We start from the raw sequence: 24097 nt of genomic DNA, 5'->3' as shown, positions 1-24097 counted from the left end.
TTTGAGTTCTTTGACAAAGTCTGCCATCTTGGTTTTAAAGCAGAAGCTTATTACTCAAAGGAAGAAATAAAGCCTTGTTATTGCACATTCATTTGACCTAAAGGTTTACACATTTAACAAATCACTCAACTCACAAAACATCTGCATCCATGGGAACCTCATGAGCTGCTGGCCAACCAGACGCACCTATTGCGAGGCACCGTAATTCCCTGATGAAGAGTCTTAGCTTGTTGCAGTCTGCAGTCTCCACACTAGATGTCACTAATTCACACCCACTGGAGTTTTATGAAGAATTTCTATCCCACGAAGTGTATGATGTTGCCCGTTCATAGATACTTTTTATAACGTCTTCTTTTTCTGTCATCCTTTTGTGGTCTTGTCTCTGGAAGCACATACTCATAGACTCAGGATAAAGGGGGAGCAGTGTGTATTTTTGGCATTTGCACATAGGGGATTAAAGCATTCAATCTTTGATGGATGACTAAGTATAGCTAGCATATAGACAAGCGTGCTGCCTTTGACTCAGCTTCCACTGATATTGCACGCACGCACTGTTGCGTGTGGAAACTACACCGATTCATTAGTAAATGACTTCAATTATATTTTTTTCTGCCTAAGCGTTAAGTGGTAACAGTAGCAGCAAGTTAAATGAGCAAATTACACCATGATTGATCACTGTTTATGATCTGCAGTAGGTTTGACAAGTTTCAGACTGCATATTGTTCGTATTATCGTTAAAAGAAAGGTTCATCATCGCAAAGGGTTGTGTGCAAAGGCTTACGGAGCTGCGGTAGCTGACGTCATGCAATCCCATCGTGCCAGTCAATTGCATGTGCCACCTTTTCAAGCCTGTATTCATAAAAAGTGAAAATGAAGGATAGCTGTTGTGCCCCTGGACACTACAACAGTCAGGGACAAGCACAGAGTGAGCATTTGAATGGATCACCAAAGACCTCGAGATATGGAAGAGGTGGATCATTGCCATAAAATAGACCCAGAGCAAGAAGAAGGAGTGATCCCAGACATTTGGCTTGTAATCACTTCATAGCAGGTACATAATCCAGTCCAATCCAATCTTATTATACATTACTTATATTGTGTGTTTTTTTACATGCTTAATTGCAATTTCACACAGACCATATAAGTTGGCAAAGCAATTACTTACAATACACTGCCCACTGCGTTTGCTAACATAATGCTACATTGTGCTGCCCATCCATTGAGCGATGGTCTCTGGAGTAAGTTCTGGAATAATGGCAGAAAGCACCCTGTGGTCACTACAATGTTCAGTTATATTTAGTCTGTCAATTTGTGTGATATATTGCTCAGTCTCCCTGGATTTTAAATGCTCAATGAACCCTGACGGCTTAAAACTGGAACAGGCCACTGTTTTGCAGAACCTTTCCTGCCAACATGGCAGTGTAAACAAACGGGGCACGTGACACCCAGACCTCACAGAATGGAGTGGGTATGAGACGGTGATACGGGCGACCAAAGCAAGGAAGTTAGCAGTGTGACCGTAAAGGCATCAGAGACTTGTAACTGCGGTTTATGTCACGTGTCAGTAAATACATGCTATAACTCACAGAGACCCGAGCCAATTGTTCTCAGTCGCAGAGCAAAACTCAACCGCTCCCCTGTGCTCCCCGACTATAAAGGGAACAATAACTCAGGGAAAGATAATCACAACACAACACAATTCTGCATTGTCACTCAAGTGTGTGATGTTGTCCATCCTGTCACAAACCGGGCTGCACTTCTCTGAGCATCCTTCGTTTAGCGTCAATCTGAGCATTTACTCTACTATTATTTATCGTTATTTATGATTTATTATTGGCCACGAAAAAGCAGATGATATTAATAAAATAAAGGTCTGTGTGAGTGTGAGCCAACACTGACTATCCACTAAGCCTAACGCTGACCTCTTTCAGAAGTAGAAGGATAACTTGTGTGTAATTATTTTAAAGATAACCACAGAACTTCTACATATCACTGCTAATCCTAATGTTTCACCAACCAGGAAACGGAGCAGAGTGATGGAGATCACCAGGCAGTAACATCAGCACAGGAAAGACAGGCAGCACACACTCATGAGACGAGACAGGCCCTGGATCGTACGAGATTTACTACGAGTGTAATTTTGTAGTCTGCTCCACAGTTTACTCATTGGTGTAGTAAACAGCTGAATCGCACATTTGGACTTGAGCGTTTGGCTCTGCTTGTTTATCTGTACGGGCCACTGCAGTAGAGCTGAGGGGAACGGTGGAGTCAGGGGATAATTCTTATGGGCGTCATCCCTGCAAGCAGTTTCTTTTACATTACACACACAGTTATGTGATCCGTTGTTGATCACAACCGCTTTAAGTCCAGCCTTTTTAAATGTACAAGTCTGGCAGATGAGTCTAAAATGGCATTACAGAAAAAGCATCACACACATTTTATCAATTTCCAGTCGACCACGGGGGAACAGCCGTGTTCAAGGAACCAACTGTTGTGGCTGTCAGCATTGTTCAGAGATCAGTGACACATTTTTTATTTTCCATTACTGCTGTAGCTCCGGTCCGTACAGCAGCAGGCAGGTCTGAAAACACCTCAGACAGCTTGATATGCCATGTGGACGCGCTCTGTCCACCAGTTCCCACAATTTAATGGCCTGGCGTGCAAGAAAACTCATTACGCAAAGCTGCACTTCAAAGTTCATTTGAAATCCCGAGCTTCACGCGCACTGATTGACTCACTCATACATTAGAGTCATGAGCATTACTAAAACAGGCTGTAAAATTATAACATTACTGGGATGTTTGATGCAGTTTCTGGTGTTCGAGTGCAAGACTTAATGTTTCCTTTCCCTGCAGCCAAGCCTTATTTCAGTGCATGCTCCACTGATCACTTTGCATTTACGCTCAGCACTTGGTTCAACTGTGTTCCAAAAGCAGACACATATCCAGAATTATCTGTGTCCTGAGTGATTACGTGTGCAGATGGAGATGCACGCATGTAAATGTGAAGATTTATCAGCCGTTCAAAGCAGTGGCAGAGTTGTTGGATTTATTTTATAAATAAACCAACAAATCTGGTTGGTAGATAATTTACAGAGTTTCTTTTTTACCAGTTGGAGTCTTCATCTGACTCTTTCTTTGTCTTCTCAGCTTCTTTAAAGGGTCTATATGTAAAATAATTGAAGCTGCTGCCATTAAAGGAGACATATCATACACTATTTCTACAGGTTAAACTAGTTCCCTGGTGTCCTAATGAACGTGTCTGTGACATGCTTTGGTCAAAATACCATAAGGATGAAGCACCACAGCAGTTCAATTACTCTGCCAAAACAGCCCTGTTCAGAACGGTCAGTTTTGAGTGCCTGTCTCTTTAAATGCAAACGGGACACAGGAAACTACGTCAGCGTCACTGAGGCTCTGGCAGCTAACAGCAGTTAGCATAAGCCATAATTTACAGATTCCAGCAGGCACATTCTCGTCATATATAAAATATATCCACTGGATACGTGAATCCTCTGAGGCTGGAACTTTGTGTAGAACTTGAATAGAACACTTTGCGGATTCCACTCTTCCAGATACTATTGCCTTCACCTGCACTCTCACGTTTTTTAAGGACAAAGTGGAGCTTTAATTCCAATAATGTCTCATTGTGACGTGCAGAAGTCAACATTGCGTGTTTTATCTCCTGTACTTACACTGAGGCAGACCACAAAAACATGACTGAGTCATCTTTTTTCACACTTTGTCTACTCATAGGGCCTCCAGAGTCCCAAATATAAGTGTTAAAATGATTAAAAAGTTGATTTTGCATAATACGTCTCCTTCAATGTTCAAAACATGTACTAAACTCCATATTGAAGAAAGGAGCTGTGCCTCTACCTGATGTCAATGCACACATTATTCTAGTGAATTCCTGTGTGCCATCAACAGGCAGAGACTGAGCAGAGCTGAAGATGCTGAGATTTTCATTGGGAATGACGGAGATGGACAAGATTAGAAATGTGCATATTTTAGTGACAGCTCAGGTCGAAGGGCTGAGCTGGTTTGGTCACGTGCAGAGGAGGCACAGTGATTATATTGGACAAAGGATGTTGAAGATGGAGCTGCTGCACAGGAGGAAAAGATGAAGACCACAGAGAAGGGTCATGGATACCACTCTATCCTCCACATGAGGGTTGCGGGGAGTGCTGTGCCAATCCCATGCTAACATTGGGGTACAGCCTGGACAGCTCAAAAGTCCATCACAGGGACACATATAGAGACAAACAACCATCCACTCTCACACCTAAGGTACATTTAGAGTCTCCAATTTACCTAATCCCTATATTGCATGTTTTTGGACTGGACCGGAGAAAACCCACAAGCACACTGGGAGAACATGTTGAAGATAAAATTACACATAAATTTATTTAATTTATATTTGGTTACTTGCTAGTTTGTTCATTTGATAAAAAAAATAAAATAAGTATTAAGTTTAAGTTTTTTTAAGCGTATTAAGTAGCTGAATGTTGAGGAAGGAGGCCACAAAATTAATTTAGTAAGTCAAAAATTTGGAAATCTGACTGTCCATACAATGTTTTCATGGAGATATAATGCACACACACACACACAGTCTGGTTTCCATGACTTCAGAGGACATTACATTGACTTATAGACTTCCTCTAACATTAACCATAACTATTACTGACCTAACCCTAACCTCATTCTAACCACAACATGTCTTCTCCTTAAAATGTGATCATTTATATTATAATGTGACCGTGTAAAGGTCCCCACAACACCAGTCATGCCTGAAACACACACACACAAACACAATCACAGACCTAAAAAAGAAAACAGCATGAATCTGCAGTTTCTCACAGTGCTTTTGTCCCTTTGTGTTCACCTTATGATGGAGGTTTTTTACAAGCGCGGTTATTTCGTTTGACTTCATGGTGCCGCTGGGAGCACTCAAAGTCAATTAATATACTGAACAATAAACAGCCTTACACAGACATTTTAAAGAAGACGACGCCAATGACCTTCATCCATCCAGCACATAAAACACCAAAACATTCACTTTCATAAACCACTATGACTTCTCTCAAGTGAAAAAAACCAAAAAAAAAACAGACAAATATCTGTTCAGGTTAGTCGAGGTCCAAGGATTCACTTCCACTCCTCTCTGCTGCCAGACACCAAGTCTCTATTAGTTCACACCTTGTAGTGCAGTGAAACATGCCTCTGCTAGTTTTATGGGTTTTGGCCAATGGCGTTCTGTATATCCACACTGACCAGTAAAAGTCTGTGAGTGCTCAGTGTTATTTGGCCCGTGTGTGCGATCAGACAAAGACAGTCAGGATGGGAGAGATACAGGCAACAATGTGACAGAGCGGAGGAATGAATCCATGGAAAAGACGCATAATCCTCATTACAAAGAGCTTGGCGTGTGTTTTTTTATGACACATGTGACTGGCAAACAATTAGATCTTCTCAAATCCCATCAACCAGTCAGCAGCCAGCCTTCTGGAGGCTTAACCTTTGCCGTTCTAATGGAATCTCCCGATCAAAACAGGAACATGTCAGGTTCCACTCTCTACTGCTCTCTGTCTTATATATTATATTACATCAAACAGCACTCGTACATGCATGGACCAGTAAATCATGCGTCTTATATGAATGTACTTGAACAAGATAATAACTGGAAAAAAGCCCATTATTGTCTCTTCCTAGGCTTTTGCTTTGATTATTATTATTTGTTTCTATGGCTACAGATTATTTGAGACATTACTTGTCAGAGTAATAGGGCTATCAGTGAGCGTCTGACTTCGTGTTAAGGCAGAGGAGGAGTGAATTAGATGGAAAAAAAAGAGAAGAGGCTGGCAGCATTGGTGAAAACAAGACAGTAAGGACCCGGGTCATAGTTTCCACATCCGTGTATGCGCACAGGTCTGTTAGGGATCCACGTGATGTGAATTTTGTCATCCTCCCATTTCAACAGGGGTTCAACCCTGTGCGGACAAACATGAGCACACCTACATTATGAGTCTGCGTGGACCGAATGGGCCGACCGCACATGCTCGGTGTAGCAAAACACTTTCCAGTCCCATTGGTTGTGTGTTCTTGTTTTGGTCAAGAAGAAGATAGTATAACCATGTTTGCTTGGTTATGCGAGGAGGTCAGCCCTCAAACAAATACTGGGACATACAAGGACTCTCCATTTTCTGGGGTGAAATAATCGCTACTGGAATGGAATGTTAGATTTTGATTATGGAACGTTAAAGGAGACATATTATGCAAAATCAACTTTTTAATCATTTTAATACTTGGATTTGGGACTCTAAAGGCCCTATGAGCAACGTGTGAAAAAAGATCACTCAGTCATGATTGTGGTCCGCCTCAGTACATAAAACATGCAATGTAGGGTATCTGAAGTCTGGAATTGTTGTCTCGCGGAGCTACGATTTGTCCCTAAAAAACAATAAAGCAATCGTATCCGGAAGAGCGGAAGTCCGCAAAGTGTTCTGTTCTTGGCTGCAGAGTGCAGCACAGAGTTCTACACAAAGTTCCAGCCTCAGAGGTTTTACATGTCCAGTGGATATATTTTATATATATATGACGCCAATGTGCCGGCTAGAGTCTGCAAATCATCGCTTTTCCAAACCGCTGTTAGCTGCCGGAGCCTCAGTGACGCTGACGTAGTTTCCTGTGTCTCATTTGCATTTGAAGAGACAGGCACTCAAAACTGACCGTTCTGAACCTCTGCACAAAACGAGGCAACGTGTTCACCAGTGCACGTGTGCGTCTCAAAATCTGCGCTCACGAGCGTGGGCACATGTACAAGGTGCATGTGCGTGTTGTCTTCTAAGTGTCGCCGAGATATAGTTCGCTCACTGACCCTGTGCAAGGCTTCTCCAGCAGCTTGTCAAGGTTGGCGGCTCCTTCCCTGGGACTTATAGCTTTCTTGTCCAAATTGCAGTCAAGCTTCAAAAATAAAGAGCCCCCGAGACCCATTCGCTCGAGCAGGCAAACCCCGCACCGACAATGCGTCACAAACTCCACATTGACACTTTCATGGCCGATTCCTTTTTCTTTCTTTTTCATTTTTCTCTCCTTTTTATATACATTTTTTACCAGTGCTTTGACCTTTGGAGAATTTTCACAATTGTTTCCTGTCTCACTCCCTGTTTTCCTCTACATTTATTCTCTCCTCCCTGTCTGTTGTTTTGTTTTTCTGTTTCTTACTCATGATTTCTATGGCGACAGTGTATTTCCCAGGAATAAAATGGAGGCTGGGGGATTAGAAGGCGTGAAGGCGGATGGATGGCTTTCTCATAAATAGGTAGGAAACTCCTGGAGCTGGGTGAATGGGATCAGCAGATGTGTGACATGTGCTCAGGCTCTAATTGGAGACTTTCCTATCACTCAGAGGTACAGTGAACATTCATGTAGGAGAAACACAGACATCCTCTACATACCTTCATATCATCTCATCTGAGGGGCCACTTAATCCCCGTTATAACCAAACATAAGCAATACACACAGCACATGCACTTGCACACGGGCACATGTAGAAGTTTTGACACAGGTCTTAAGCTCCTGCAGGTTCTGAAACCATCAGATGCCACTTGCAGGCTTCATCACAGGCAGACTCCACGCTGACAGCGCCTCATCCACTACTGCGGCTCCAAATAGCGAGGGAACCACACACACACACACACACACACACACATGCCGCAAAAGCCTCAAGTCAAAACACATCAAAACCGTTGGCATACACACAGGCAGCAGCACAGGAGGTTGGACAAAAACAGGCTCAGTGTGTTTACACTTTGATGTGACTTGTTTGGAAGATAAGTTTGGGCCATATCGGTGGGTTCGGGGGATGTTTGCCCGCTACGCGCCGCAATTCTAACGCGGGTGTAATGAATCGTTTGGATTTTGACAAGTGGTTTTGTCGGAGGAAAAGGCCAACCTCTGTGGTAGAGCGCTCCTGCATGGCCTTTAGAGCGAGAGTAGAGTGAGTGTGTGAGTGTGTGTGTGTGTGTGTGTTTGAGGGTCTAAAACATCGAGTCGCTGTTGTACTCCATACTCGCCTGACCGCGGTAACCACAGGCAAGCCACAGCTAAGCCTCCAAAGCCAATTAAAATGTTATGAAGTGGCGTTCCCTTTATTTATTTATTTATTCCTCCAGGCAGGGAATAGCCAGACAGTTACTGTAACTACACATAATTGACTGCGAGCGCCAGGCCTCCTCCTCCTACTACTGCTGCTGCTGCTGCTGCTGCTGTTTCCTGTGGGAAATGTATGAGTGGAGGTCCCTCTGAGGCCTGGCAGGGGCAGATCAACGCTCCAGATTTTGGAGCGAGCCCTCTGACAGACTGACAGCGCAGTGGAGGAGGCGTACGAGCCGCTTTGCCATGAAGCAGACATCAGACAGAGGCTACAGGAAGGGCCCCGCTGCTGCAATGAGGCCAACCTAAGTACCACATACCAAACATATTGCACAGTGATGCGTGGTGCACTGACTGCATAACCCTGCGCCATCATACCTAAAGTGTGTGCGTGTGTGTGTGCAATGGCCTCCCTCATAAAAACATCCTGCAGGTCCAGCTGAACATACAGCGGAGTCCCCACCACCAGCGCTGGGCTTCATGACAAACACCCCAGGAACACACACTTCTTCAGGCCTCACACATCCTCACCCTCGTTCCTCCCCCCGGCCTCCCCAAGGGAGCCACAACCACGTTTTTCCCAGGCTGCGCCTGTATCATCTGTCACAGGTGTTTAAGTACAGAAACAGCGGCGAGGTTTTTTTTTCAGAAGTAGTCGCGCTGACATTCACAGGCGAGAAGGAAGCTGCTTGATATTTTCCCTGCCAACACACTTATTTCTATATTTCTATATTGCCTTGAAAAAAAAAGCCTCTCCCTTGATTTTGCTGCATAACTCCACAACACCATGACAAGACATCACCTAAAGTAACACTCAGCTCCTGATGTAACTCACCTGGCCTTGCTCTCACTCTGCAGTACCAGCATGTCTCTGCCGTGTGTGTGTGTGTGTGTGTGTGTGTGTGTGTGTGTGTGTGACAGGTATTCTGTACGTGTGAGTGATATTTCGTGTGCCAGTGAGTGATTGTGTCTTTCCTCCACTGCAAAAGGAGAGACTAGATCTGATTGTCTCCACTGTCTTGTCAGGGGGAAGACTGATGTGAAATGACTTTGATTTTCCCCTCTGTCTCACACACACACACACACACACACACACACACACACACACACACACACACACACACACACACACACACACACACACACACACACACACACACACACACACACACACACACACAGAGACCTTCAGGGCACCTCTCCATCTCCCGACTATGGAATGTTTGTGTGTGTGTGTGTGTGTGTGTGTGTGTGTGTGTGTGTGTGTGTGTGTGTGTGTGTGTGTGTGTGTGTGTGTGTGTGTGTGTGTGTGTGTGTGTGCGTGTGTGTGTGTGCGTGTGTGCGTGTGCAGGCTCAGGAAAGACAGCTCGAGAATCCCTGTGAGCTGGAAAACAATATCTCATGTCTAAGCAGGTCGTGGAGACAAAGTAAACTTTCGACTAAGCTCAGGAGGAGCAAGACAACCTGTTCCTCAATCAGACAGAACGTTCCACCACACACACACATTGTTTTCCATCAATGAATCTAAATTTTTTTTTTAAATCACAAAGAATCAAATTGTCAGTCAGTACAGTTTGCTGCCGTTTTGTCGTGTATCAGGAGGAGCCTCCTGATACACGACAAAACGGCAGCAAACTGGATCACAGTTTCATCGTCATCTTTCAGTCACAAACCAAAATGTGTTTTCTGGCAACCACTGGAGGTCGTAGTTTTATTTTCTGTGGGACAGTTAAAGCTCCCATAGACCGGACGTTCCAATAAACGCTTTTTGGTGTGTATCTGCGCCATTACCCCGTTTATGAAGCCCTAAGGTTTCGAAACAAACACTTCAGCCACTGCTGAGAACGTTGGGTTTTATTGTATTCTCGGGCTCTGCAAGCGCTCTGAAAAAGCCTGGAATCGTTACGTAAGAATCGATCCTCCTGCTGCGGGCTTTATTCCGGGCACATCTGGTTGCGTACATTGAAGTGCAGAAGAAGAAGAAGAACGTCTGTTGTGGAGGTGTTTCACTTGCAACAGCGTCTTCTGACCATTTTTAAACATTGTTAAAACAATGTTTTGATAAAGAGTAGCAGTGCATCCACCGTTCCAAAGGGGGGAGCTGCGCTTCTGAGAGCTGGTGTGCTAGTTACGTCACTTCCAGATATTGGCCAATCACAAGACAGTTGAGAAAACTCTCGCTGGCTGGCCAATCACAACACAGTTCGGTCTGAAACAGCTCGTCTGACGAGAGCTTCAGTAAGGAGAGATTTTTATTGGCTCGTTTGCAGCAACTAGGAGGTTTTTGACCATAAAAACAAGTTAATGTATGTAAGAAGACCTCCATAACTCATATTTATGTGCGATAGCACCACTCTATGGGAGCTTTAATCGAAAAAATGAATTCTCTACACCAAAGTTTATAAGAGAGATGATCTAAAAGGTGACAAGGAATTCAAATCCGAGAGAGGAATCCAGCTTGAGCAAAACGCTCTGTGCTCTGCAGTAAGGACGATGTTAACGGCGCTCTTGTGGGATGATGGATGTGTGAAGAGTTGTGTTTCTCCAGAGCCCAGGAGGTGTGCTTCCTCCCTCTCCAAATCCTCCCCAGCCCTTTGATATCAAGTCTGCTTTGCAGCATGTTTCAACCCTGGCAAGAATACCAACACTCATCCTCCCCTCTGGACGGAGTGGGAATATTTGTATTTGTCAAAATGGTGGAAACACGGACGTCAGCGCAAGAATTACTGTCACGGATCTGCAGGCGCAACCTTGACGAGACACTCCAGCAGCAGTAAGAACCAGAGGGTAGGAATGAATCGCATGGACATGTGTATATTTGTGTGTCAATGAAGATACTGCAGATGAAAAACAGTTAGTGTCTCAGAAAAAAAGAACAAGTCCTGATGGATCGTAAAAGTGTCTGTTGAAGGAGGGAGTTCTTTGGGCTTTGGGAGAAATTAAAAGAGGGGAATCATGACCTCCAGAAAAAAAAGCTATGATCCAGGAAATACTGCAAAGACATAAAGTTGTGTGAGGAGCTGAGAGGCTTCTTGTATAATTTTCGTTGCCTGTCCATGCTCCAAACTGCTTGAACACTGGTTGCAACGAGGCTTTTTCCTGAATCCAGAGCTCAGGCTTTCACCTGAACTTTGATCTTTTTCCTCAGACATAAAGACAGCTATCCAAGACAATGCAGACATAACAGCTCACTTTTCTCCCCCTCAATTATCCAAGAAAGCTGCAGACTACACCGAGGGAATAGAGGGTGCAATTCATTTTGAAACGGTGTGTGCAGACCATCTCGTATCTCAAAACCTCTTTGATGTCCTGTGGTAAAGGAGGAGTGGTTTTTCCTTAGCTTGAGAAAACAAACAGTCTCGAGTCTCTTGTACGTGCATATTTGTTTTCCCCCCCTTTCCTCCCGCCCCTTTTTTTTTTCCCAATCCCAATCAATTCCTGATGGAATTACTGCATTATTCCATGGAAACTGTTTAACATGAGCAGGTGTCTCACTCTCAAGCTGATTGCCAGAGAGAGCAGAGCGGGGTGCAGCTGACTGTTAGCACTAATGTGAAGTGACAAGGCCTGTGATGCTGAGGGAAAGCATCGAGCTCATTCTACTTTCCAGAGCTGCTCCGAGACCTATCAGGTTAACTACAGGTTAAACAAAATCAGGAGAGAAAAAAATTATGCTTAGATCCAATATTAACTGCTTTTCTGCTTGAGAGGTTTAACTGCAGTTGATTAAATGACAGTGGTAGTTTCATTTTTATTTACATAAAGAAATACCGTTCAAAGGTTTGGGGTCACCTATACAATTTTTTTTGCGCTTTCCATTAAAAGTCACACTTTTATTCATCAAAAGAGTTGCAAAATGAATAGGAAAATATAGTCAGGACATTGACAAGATTAGATATTGATTTTTTTTGTCAAAGAACCAGCAAAACTGTTCTCAGCTGTGCTAACATCATTGCACAAGGGTTTTCATGGGTTTTCTAATCATCCAATAGCCTTCTAACGCCATTAGCAAACACAATGTACCATTAGAACACTGGAAATGTGCCTCTATACACCTATGTACATATTCCATTAAAAACCAGACGTTTGCAGCTAGAATAGTCCTTTACCACATTAACAATGTATAGAGTGTATTTCTGATTCATTCATGTTATATTCATGTTATATTCATTGAAAAAAAAGAAGTGATTTTCCTTTAAAAATAAGGACATTTCTCAGTGACCCCAAACTTTTGAATGGTAGTTTCACTAATATCAAAGCAAGCACTTTTGTCTTTAATGTGTATCCTCAACCCTTCGCAGTCTAAACCACTTCCTCTGAGGCGAGTATGGTGCTTACAGGATTTCTCATCTCATATCAGAAGACACCCAGACTGTACTGTGTCCTTCTCACCAGATCACTAAACCATGTTTAGTTTGAATCACTGCATGTCTGTCAGACAAGACGAGCATCCCTCAGCTAATCTCAGTTGAGCTAAGACTGAGCTCGAAGTAGCCCAGGTCAAACAGCAACTCTAACACCAACATCAAAAAAAAATAGTCTCTTCATATCACACCCCATCAAGGTTGTGATTGGTGATCTGGTCATGATTCATCTGCATGTTACACCATCCTTCTACGGTGACACAGATGTTTACTTATCTCAGTTAACTAACTTCCAACATTTTCTTTAAAGCAGAGCATGGAAAAACAAATAATAAATAAAGTAGCACCACTTAACCTCATCTTTTCCTAACACACCTAACATCCATACATATGTAATGTACACTTTTCACCTGATCTCCTATTTGTATTATTTTACAATTACAATTTTAGTATTTAAAGGTGCATTATGTAATAAATCTAAAGCAACTGGCCATAAAATCCTCCTAATATGTCACAGAGACTCAGGAATAATGTTCATATAACAAACTGAACTCACCAACAACAACAGTACAGACAAAATATTTGCATTAAAAAAAAATATTTTGCAGACTGCAAATCATGTTTATGTTTTGAAATCATGTTTTGGCATGTGGCGCCACCTACCGCCGTCTACCAATCATTGCAGTCAGTAGAGTCTCAGGTGCCGAGCAACCACGGGTTGCCAGTTACGTCAGAAAACAAAACCTAAAAGACCTCTGTATTTTGAATTTGAATGTAGTAACCTTTTGTGGCCACATTCTTACATATGGCACCTTTAAATGATCCCACTACTACACTGAAGTTCTGTTGTTGTCCTCAGATGTGAGTCACTTTGGATTCTGCCACATGACTAAGTCTGGTGTTTATCACATTATACAGATTTAGCTGATTTAACTTTATATTTAATAAAGCAACAAAACGTATCAGCAGTATTTGCTTAAAGTTAAAGATCTGGAGTAGATATATAGTATAAGTTGAAACAATACTAATTCCTGGACATAAATAACGCTGATTGTTTGTCTTCCTTCTAAGGCCACATCTTTTTCTGTTTTTACGAGACACAAAATAGTCATGAATTGCATGTCAACCAAGTGTATATTTTGTTTCAGGTTTGCATGCCTCCGCTGTATTTACTTTTCCACGGACTCGCTCGCTCTTTGCTCCGTGATGTCGAAGACATGAAAGTATCAACTTTGATTTGACATCTGCCCCGGCGCAGCAGGTGTTTTGAAAACAGAGAGACACTCTATAAATCCAATGAAGAACATGTTCACAGGCAAACAAAATGTCATCAATCCGACCATCTACCAGGTTCTCGATCAAAAACAGAAACCAGCAGGAATCTCATTCACATCTGTTTCTCGTGACGCCAATGGACAAAAGTCATGAAATCACTCACTGGAGAGGAGCGGGGAGGGATGGAGGGAGAGAGCGAGGGAGTCAAGGTGGTTCCAATTAAGGAGCTATAGATAACTCTTCATTTATTTGAGGCTTGGCCTCGGACAATGAAATGTTAAATTCACACTATCGGCTAATAGAGTCGTCCTTAATGAAAGCAGATACCTTTTATCAGTGTGGGATATCTGCTGGCTGTTTTTATCCTGTATCCAGCCGTGTGCAGACAGAATGAAGGGTAGAGATGGGGAAGGGCAACACAAAGCCAAAGCCTGTACTCCCTGTGCTGAACCTCTGACAGAGAAGAACTGAATGACTGCCATCGCAGCCTGGAAGAGGAACAGAGAGACGCCACATCTGTTAGGCTCATAACCCGGGCCAACGCACACTCAATGTGTGCCCCTAAACAAAAGCGAGAGACATTAAGTGAAAGTCAGACCTGCCTTTAGGCCAACACACCTCACGCCCTCCTCTCAGCTCATCCACTTCAAATAACCCTGCAATCATCCCCAAAACAAGGATATCCAATATCCCCAATAAAGACTGTGCTCTTTTTAAATATAATTTACGGAGATTATCACCTAATATTGCACCACAGAGCGGTCGACTTAAAAAAAAACCAAAAAAAACGACAGCACCTTCTCGGTTTGACTTTTTGTCAGCATTTTAATATTCCAAGGCCGAAGACATGTGAGTGAAACCTTATGGTCCAGGTGCATCCGCAGAGCCCAGTCTCTGATTGAGACATAGAGAGGAGGAGGACAATACGCAGACTTTGCGAGGACAATGAAAAATCCATGTGTCCATGTGGGCATTTCCAGACCTCGGGGTCAGAGATGTTAAGTTTCATAATGCAACGATCGCTCGACAAAAACCTAAACAAGCTTGTGATTCTAACACCGAATATGCTCCCACCTTCTCTGGAAAAACGGCTCATGTCTGGACCTGTGGAATGTGTTCATGGACAGCTGTCCACCTGACAAAACCACCGCCAGATTTATGAACTACCGTCACAAGTCACTTCAAAGGTTACGCTCGTATATTCCGAAGAAGCTGCCGCCTCCGTGTGTGTGTTCTGTCTCCATCGTGCTGATACTGAATTCAGCAGAAGGAAATGTACCTATTACCAAGACACAGAGGCCACCGGGCCTATTTCTCCCACAACTGAAACACACAAACAACAACAAGTGTAACTGGACACAGCATGGCTGTCAGTGTCAAGGTTCTGATTCCTTCACTGATGATGATGACGATGCTTTTGTCTCAACATCTAAAGAGTGTTTTTTAATTGCAATTAAAAAAGAAATGTGCAAAAATCTAAGCTGCAATCACTAGCACGTCTTAAGGTGGTTCCTAAAGTGTACTTTCCACTATGATCTTCAACCTACTAAACAGCTCACTATAGCCTTTTGTAGCCAATCAGAGACCAGGACGCTGAGAGTGGTGTTTCTGAGGAAGAGGATGATGAGGAGGAGGACATTTCTGGAGTTTCTTAACATTGCAAGGCGGTATTCACCCTGGACAGATCGCCAGTCCATCACAGGGCCACATAGAGACAAACAACCATCCAATCTCACACTCATGTGCCAATTTAGAGTGTCCAATTTATCTGATCCCCAAATCTGCATGTTTTTGGACTGTGGGAGGAAACTGGAGAACCCAGAGAAAACCCATGCACACACAGGGAGAACATGCAAACTCCATGCAGAAAGACCCTTGTTAAAATGGAACGAGTTAAAAGTCCAGTCAGTATTACTGTATATCCCCACTGTGTTGAACATGGCCCTCAACGCTGTCAGAGTGCTAAGGCCATGGTGCATACTTCAGAAAACGTTCACTGTTGTAGTCTTGCATTTGCTATGCAGCTTAACAATATACACTTGTCGTAAAATAATCAGATTGTTCCATAATTACCTTTAATTTCCCTCACTTTCAGACTTGCAGTACAAGGACACATAACACTGCTGTGTTCGCATATGCACCTTTACTCCTTAAACATGATAGTATGTATGTAGCCCTAATACAATTATTGTACAAAATTCAGCTTGAAATACTAAAATTTCAACTTGCAACAGCAATTAAAAAAATATATATGAAGCTAAACTTAGCTTTATTAGCTGGCTACAACTGATGAGCCAGTGAAATTAGTCACTGCAGCTGCCAACAATGACAGTCACTATAAATAAAAATCTACCATTATTACTATACCCTGCATGCCAGCACACCGAGTTCTGGCTCAGAACGATGTTGTACACAGTGAGTCTTTTCAAGCGAATGTTAATGAAATAGGTACATCACTTCTCATTTTACCCTTCAGTCACTTCAACTCTGATGAAATGCCAGTTTGTGAGTAACACATCGTTCTGAAGTGCAAAGGTCTATTTCTATCCCTCTCTTTACATACAAAGCTGCCTGTAAATCCTCGATGAAATGCAGCTGTTGCCTTTAGTGGAGCCCGGAGTCTGTGATAATTAATAACCTCACTTGTGCCTCACATGCAAAAGCCAATAAGAGCATGTTTAAAGTCAAAAAACATGACAAATAGTTCCATATTAGGCCTGTATCTGGTGGGAGAAGTGCTAAGACAGTGCAAACCACCTGTGGACTTGAGTGTCCTTTTGAGATTTAGAAGAAAAAACATATCCACACGTTCACACAGACACACAAAAACAGAAAACACACCCATGAACCTCGTCTCTGCGCCTTAAATTAGAGTGCGACTGGTTGTTCAAAGAAACTGGCTGCTGCCCTTTCCCACTGACAAATTTGAACCTGTGCCGCCAGAAAACCGCACAGCGCAGTCACAGCGACGGTTCGATTCCAGCTCGGGATTGTAAAATAGACTGAGGATGTGAACAAGAGTCCTCAAACCACAGAGGGGGGGACAAGAGGGCAGAGCCGTTTGAAGCTGCCAGCCAGGATTTAATAGTCCTAGATATTTGCCGAGTAGAATCACACATCTGTCAGGACACACTTTGGTAGTTATATAATGATAATGTGGAAAGAAGACCATGAAACCTGCTACACCAACAGCAGATATTAACACGTGCATATCTCAGTTATTTAACCTAATGTCCAGAAACATGTGCTGGACACTAAAACCACAAATGGAACTGATCTTCTCATCCGTCTCTCAGCAAGAAATGTAGAGTTTTTCTGTACAAAGTCGTATCCCCAGCAGAATATATAGTGAAGCAGACAAGAAATGTATAATTTACTGCTGCAGTGTGAATATGCTGTATGTAGTCAGTTACATCCTGCAGACTTGGAGCAGCGTCTTTTGTGTTTCGCTCTTGCTTTGTAAAAAACCTGGCATGGCGAATGATTTATTCCATTCAAACAATATAACTTAAAGACACAGTATGTAATTTTCGCCTCTAGGGATCTCTGAATCAAAACAATAATACAAAAAAAGGACCTAGTTTGATGATGTCAGGAAGCAGCATGGGATCATGGGAATTGTTGTCTCCTTCACCTGCGCGTACACCGGTGTGTTTGTGCTTCGCGGGGAAAGATTCTGCAGCAGAATGAGCCCTTAGTGAGAAAAAGACACAATAAAATAAAAAATATAAAAACAACTAAACATAAAACTAAGACAGCACATAGGCTGAATGGATTTTGCTCACTCAATTTTATTGGGGGTTTGCCATAAAAATCTGCTACCTTGAATATAAATATGGTAGCGCCGTTAACGCATGACGTGTTTCCATGACGACTAGTTGTTAAAATGAGTCCCTAAAGTATCGCAGTTTTTAGTGCCACGGCACCGGAGTCCAGGCACCGTTTACCAGTTAGCGCCGCTAGCTGCATTAGCTCCTTTAGCGCCGTTAGCTTGCCTACAGTCGAACTGGAGTGGTCTGGTTATTAAAGGAAAATAGCAGTGCTACAAATAACCAGCGTACCTGTGTACTGCGTGCATAGAGGTGTGTGCCTCTGTTTTTAAAGTTTAGCATTACTTTAGAGACTCATTTTAACATTCGAGAGTCATGAAATCATGACGTTACAGGCGTCTTTTTTCGGTCAGTCGTCATGGAAACGCGTCATGCGATAACGTTGACAGTGCACTAAAATATGGATTTCTATGGATTTAAATAGTGTTGGGAACATTTTGGCTAATTTAAGTGCGTCAGTCTTGTTGTCCTTAGTGCAGAAATGTTACATATTACATCTTTAATACTGGTCACTATATCACTTTAAAGGTGCCATATTTAAGAATGTGCCCAAAAACGGTTACTACATTCAAATTCAAAATACCGAGGTCTTTTAGGTTTACGTTTTTTTGACATAACTGGCAACCCGTGGTTGCACGGCAGCTGAGACTCTACTGACTGCAATGATTGGTAGATGGCGGTAGGTGGCGCCACATGCCAAAACATGATTTCAAAACATAAACATGATTTGCAGTCTGCAAAATATTTTTTTTAATGCAAATATTTTGGCTGTACTGTTGTTGTTGGTGAGTTCAGTTTGTTATATGAACATTATTCCTGAGTCTCTGTGACATATTAGGAGGATTTTATGGCCAGTTGCTTTAGATTTATTACATAATGCACAAGTGCCACTTTAAGTTTTTTTCTAATGTTTATTTCGCTCTATTTTTTTTTGCAAACAAATTAACTAAACGTTTAGCTGGAATTTTTTTGCCAAACTTTCTAAGTTGCCATGGTTTGATGCTTAAATTCCAGACTCACCCTCTTGTATTGTGCGACATAAAGACACAGTTCAAAAGGAAATGGAAAAATCGGAACACAACCACCAGGTAACCAAAGAGTCTTTGTTTCACCACGGTGTGTCTGATAACTACTTTTATCTTTGCCCACATTTTTCCCTCGTCTAATCCCTTTGCACGTCGACTCAAACAAGGAAATGAAAACTTCAGTTTGATTCCATAAATCCTTTTGGCACATAAACAAAGCCTCCTCTCAGTGTGTTATCCCAAAGAGAAGCAGCGCCTCATCAAATTACCACAGCTTTTCATATCTGCCTCCCCTCCACTGGAAAGATTTAAGTAGAAACCAATCCCATCTTTCCTCAGCAGTCTGCAGCCTCTCATAATTGTTCACTGTTTAACTACTGGATTAAATAGCGTCTGACATCCAGCCAACAGGAGTGAAATTAGGCTTTCTTAATGTAAACTGCCACATTAAAGCAACATTAAAATGCAAAAATATCTCATATTTATGTTGTTTCATTGGATCTGGAGTGCACAATTAAATTGTGGACCAACATCGCCTGCTCATTGAGACAGCATTTTCTAATGAAGGCATAAGCAACGACCTTTCAACACAAACAATAACAGTTTGACCAATTACTGATCTGCAGAACCAGTTTTCACACTGTCGAAAACTCGACGGTGGCATTTGCAGTTTGCCTTTGATGTTATACCATTACATTTTAAAAGCAAACACGATCAAATTTAGGCTCAATTTGTTCCCACACTGTCAAATAAAAATTTCATTTCTGCTCTTTGCTGCTCCCCGGAGAAGAAACCCAATCAAGCGGCCTTGTCCAAGAATAATCCACGAAGTTGCCGTGCGTGTCGTTTTTCCTAACAAGTAAACGGACAAGTAGCCATGAACCGAGCGTCGCCGAGTCTGTGCAATAGCAGCGAGCAAACTTCATCTCGTCTTGGCTTCTCAGTGCACTTCTCATTTCGTTAAAAAGAACAATAACCTTGGTTATGACAAAATCATTTCAGATGAATATGGAAAATGGAAACAGAGGGTGCATTTTTCGAAGCTGTTGTCATTTTTTAATTTTGGCACGTCCTCGGCTTGTTCACCGTGGCCTACGGGGATGAATCAGTCTGAGGGTTGTTTTCTGTCTTAGCGCACAAATTCCTATACTTTTGGAAACAACGTCCTGAGAAACGCACTGCCTGACTAGAAAGGAGCAGTAGCTTCACGCTGCATCGCCGTCTCGTTCACTCTGCAGACTAAACTGGAAAATCATATCTGGTTTAAATAGCTTCACAACACTGCGAGGCCTCAGGCCTGATGTTTAAAAAAATGTGTTTAATCAGTGTTTTGGCATCAGACCGCTTCGTCTGGCCAAGTGCAAAACAAACATGCAGTTTTTTTTTCAGTTTTTTTTTTTTTTTTTAATCACATGAAACTCTAGCAAAACTGAATACAAGATGGCATTTGTGTTTGTTTGGCTGCAAACACCTAGATTGATTAAGCCTTTGCATGAGAGTCGAACAACAGGTGTCTTTGTGCATGTGAGACTGCAGCGGGCAGAGTGGCCCGGCGCTTAAGGTTTCACCCTTTGAAACTGATATGGGTGAGCTGCTTTTCTCAGGCCTAAACCCAAATCTGCCGTTGACGGACAGACCACCCATCTCTCAGCTCTTATAGGCGCACAGTGGGGCCACTCGCTGCAAAGGCAGCCCCCTGTCATTCTCCTTTGGGAAGGAAATGGATCAGCCGACTGTTTGTCAAGTACACTGTCAGGGTCTCCTCCACAATCAAACAGCCAGCATTACACTAATGAATACCACTGAAGTACATGCAGGGCTTTACAAACCCCGACATCAATGGTTGAAAATGCGACAGAAGCAGCTCTGACAGAACAAAAAGAAGAAAAAAAAGTCGATTTGTTTTGCTATTTGTCGGAGAAAAGAAATCTGTGGTGTAGAATCCCTATTGATAAATGACATTTTGATGGTGGTCTGTCCCCCTCCGCCTCACAGCTCACAGCATTTCCGCTTCACGTTATTGTGGAACTTTATGGGAGGTTTCTGTCCTGATTTCTGATCAGAGTAAAGATTCCCCCCGAGGAGCTCACCGTGCCAGAGCCGAGGATGCCAGAGTCATTGGTCAGAGGCGGAGGGGCCGGGGGTCAGCCTCAGTGGGCTGCTCAGCTGACAGCGTGATGTTGGCCAAGAGTGGACTCAGACTGAGACAAAAGATTCACACCCATCCTCTTCTCTCCAGAAGGATCCCTTCCCTACATGATTAGTCACAGGGCGAACGAAAAGCCACCAAAAAACACAGGCCGTTATATATATTTGTTCTTCAAATTTGTATATTTATACAAAGCAATCGCATACGTTGGGAGAGCAAGAAATATTATAGTCGTGGAGGTAGGAGTTGACTAACATTTGGCTGTTCTTGAGGAAAAGAACAACAAAATGTTGCATCAGATCTGGAGCCAAAACGAGCTGCTCTACCTCGTGTCTTGGCACATCACAGACTCGGTATCTTTCTCACTGTTGGACTGCGGCCCCTCCGTCTATCTTCCTCCCAGATCTTCTTTTTTTTCCCCCGTCAGAAGACATGTTGCTACACATGTACTCACACTGTGTGCCCAGTGAGCTAAAGGATGCAAGTTGTGTTTGGCTGGTGAAGAGGGCAAAGCCTGCACAAGTCCAAATCCTAAACATATGTTCCCCCCCCCCTGCCTTTGCTGGATGAGATCTGAGATATTGATAATTACTTTCATGGCTTTACTGGGGCAAGCTCTTATGGGGGAACCCCTCCCCAATTAAAATGGGGCCCCGTGTGTCTCTCCAATCAATAAAATGGGAACAGTATCGAATAGCTCAGCCAACAAACAACACTTTAAAAAAAAAAAGCCCACCTCGAGATGGAAAGAAAAACAAAAGTTGGTCTCTTGTTCGCGTCAAAAATAAGTCCACAATCCATACGCTTATGTAAGTGTGAAATGTTTCTATTATTTCAGAGCATGTGTTCAGCTTTGATTTGGTGACTTCAGTAAAGTAATCCAGCATCGCTGCCATGAAATAAATCAAAGTGCTGCCACATAAATCATACAGCATATTAAACAATGGGGTTGAGGAGGAATTAAGCCCATGATTAATTTTTCTCTGGACATTTTTGTCAAAACGCTTACTTCATCCTATACTTTGTTCATTACTCAAACACATCTGGCTGACAGGTGCCCCGTCTGTTAAACATTGAGTAATTTCATTCCAGCAAAGAGGAGCAAATGGAGAGAAGAGGAGGGTAAGGTACTCTATCTTCTATCTGTGATGACATCAGGGCTCTGAGAGCTTGTTAGAGATGGAGAGTCAGAGCAGCGTTTGCTGGGTTCTCTACAGACAGTAATCCAGCCCACCGCTGTCAGTGCCCTTTCGAAAGCACTGATTACTCTATTTCCAAGGACCTAATCTCTGTAAACAATCTCTGTTTTCATTATCTTTTAAACTGATTAGCCCTATGAATATAACTTTCCAGCACTGGACTAGACAGAAGAAAGCCCTGCCATATTGATGCCAGCTGTAGCTGCATGACCTTACAAGAGAAATAAAGCTGCGATACAAACACAGATAGAGGAACAGACAGGGAGGGAAGTGACTGAGTTATACATGAAAAGTATGACAGACATCGCCGTGAAAAGTGAAAAAAGGGTTTCTGAGGAAAAAAATCCCTCACTTGCTTGTGGTTTGGCACAATTTGCAGCTGAAAATTGTGGTCAAAAACATGCGATTGAACAATATCTCCATTAGATTGACACACAATGGAGATTCTGCTTGTTTTTAACTGTAATACTTGGACATACAACTCTGAAATTGACAGCAACTCCTGTCGTCTGTTATCTTCCCTTCCTCTCTTTCCCCTCTCGTGTCTGTTGTGTTGTTGGAAATTGCATCTTCTTTTCCACCCCATCTCTCGTTCTGTACAAAGTGAGGTATCGTTTGCCAGCACATGTCTCCATCTGTTAACAAACACTTCCAATATGTTGAGAACAACATCTTGGCACTGGGTCTCCTCCATGAGGATGTGATGAACGCGCTGCACCTGTCTCAGCCTCCAGCCTTGTTTCTGGCACCAAGAGTCACTATCTCAGCCTAACAACCGTAACATCAAAGACGGAGAAGTTGAAGACTTCAGATGAAAACAGTGGGTTTTCTGTGCTTTCTTTTTCATTTCAACCTCCCCAACACAAATCATCAACAACAATGCACCCTCGGCCCCCGTTAGGTCGTTTAGTCTTTTTTTTATCATTTGCCAAAAATCACTTGGATTTATTTGAAACATTTCTGGTCGGGGGAACACTTTAATGTCGACGAGCACGCAAAAGACATGACTTCTGTTAATCCTAATTGGTAAACAAACTTTTAAGCATTCTCATGCAAGGGCCCACACAGACGCAGCCCAAACTGTAAATCACTCTGGACAGTAAATTACCTCCACTAATACACCAGATCTGGGTGTTCACTTAAGTCAACAACGGAGGAGAGAATAACAGAGCAACGACGTCAGACGCTAAAGCAGCCTTGATTGCAGAAAACTGAGAAACAACTCATCCAATCACGCCAGGAGAGTCAGCGAAGCCGGATTTGGGCTCTGCCTTTGCAACCGTGACACGGAGGAATGTTCAAGAATGAAAGCAAAAATGTCGAGAAAATGACAACATGCGTCACCGAGCTCTGAACTCCCCGCTTAAATTAACTAATGTATCTCCATTTGTCATAGCGTGACATGTCATGATTCTGAGGCAATCTGTGATGTTGGCTGGACTCTAGAGGAAGAAGAAAACATCAGCACCCTCTACTGACGAGCAGGACGCCTTCAAGGCCCCGGTGGACTTTGACTTTCTATCATTTACATGACGGTTGTTTGTCTGATGACAATAATTAGTGTCAGACTCACACTCAGGAGTTGCTCTGAAAGGAGTAGCTCACTATTTCTAGCAGCCACATATTGGCTCGGTTCTCGGGGACTGTACAAAAAAATACAATAATTACTCACTTTCTCTTATCTGAGATTTATATTTTTATTTTATTCTCCCCCAGTGAGATTTACACACACAAAAAACACACAAAAAAGTCATGTTAAAATGACATTTTGTTCCCCCCCTCTTGCAAACATAATATACATGTTTGGCCTGGTGACAGCGCAGAGAAAATACTATTTTCTGTGAAGTTTGCTCCAACTTTCTCAAAGACAAAGGAAAAATGCATTAACACAGGGGAGGGCCTGTCCACAACACCCAGCTCTAATTTGTGCACAGCCCTGTGAGTACTCTCTGAACCTGACAGATGAGTTACATAAATCTAAATAACTCACTTTACAAATGGCTCTCCTCCAGCTATGCGCATATGAAAGGCCACACAGCTAAAATAGACGTGTAAAGCATTTTATATCGCCCTCGCAAGATTAGTGAGAAAGCAAATATAAA

Source organism: Microchirus variegatus, assembly GCF_963457635.1.
Source record: "Microchirus variegatus genome assembly, chromosome: 6".
Taxonomy (NCBI): Eukaryota; Metazoa; Chordata; class Actinopteri; order Pleuronectiformes; family Soleidae; genus Microchirus; species Microchirus variegatus.
The sequence above is the reverse complement of the archived record's forward strand: the minus strand, read 5'-3'. Positions refer to the sequence as shown.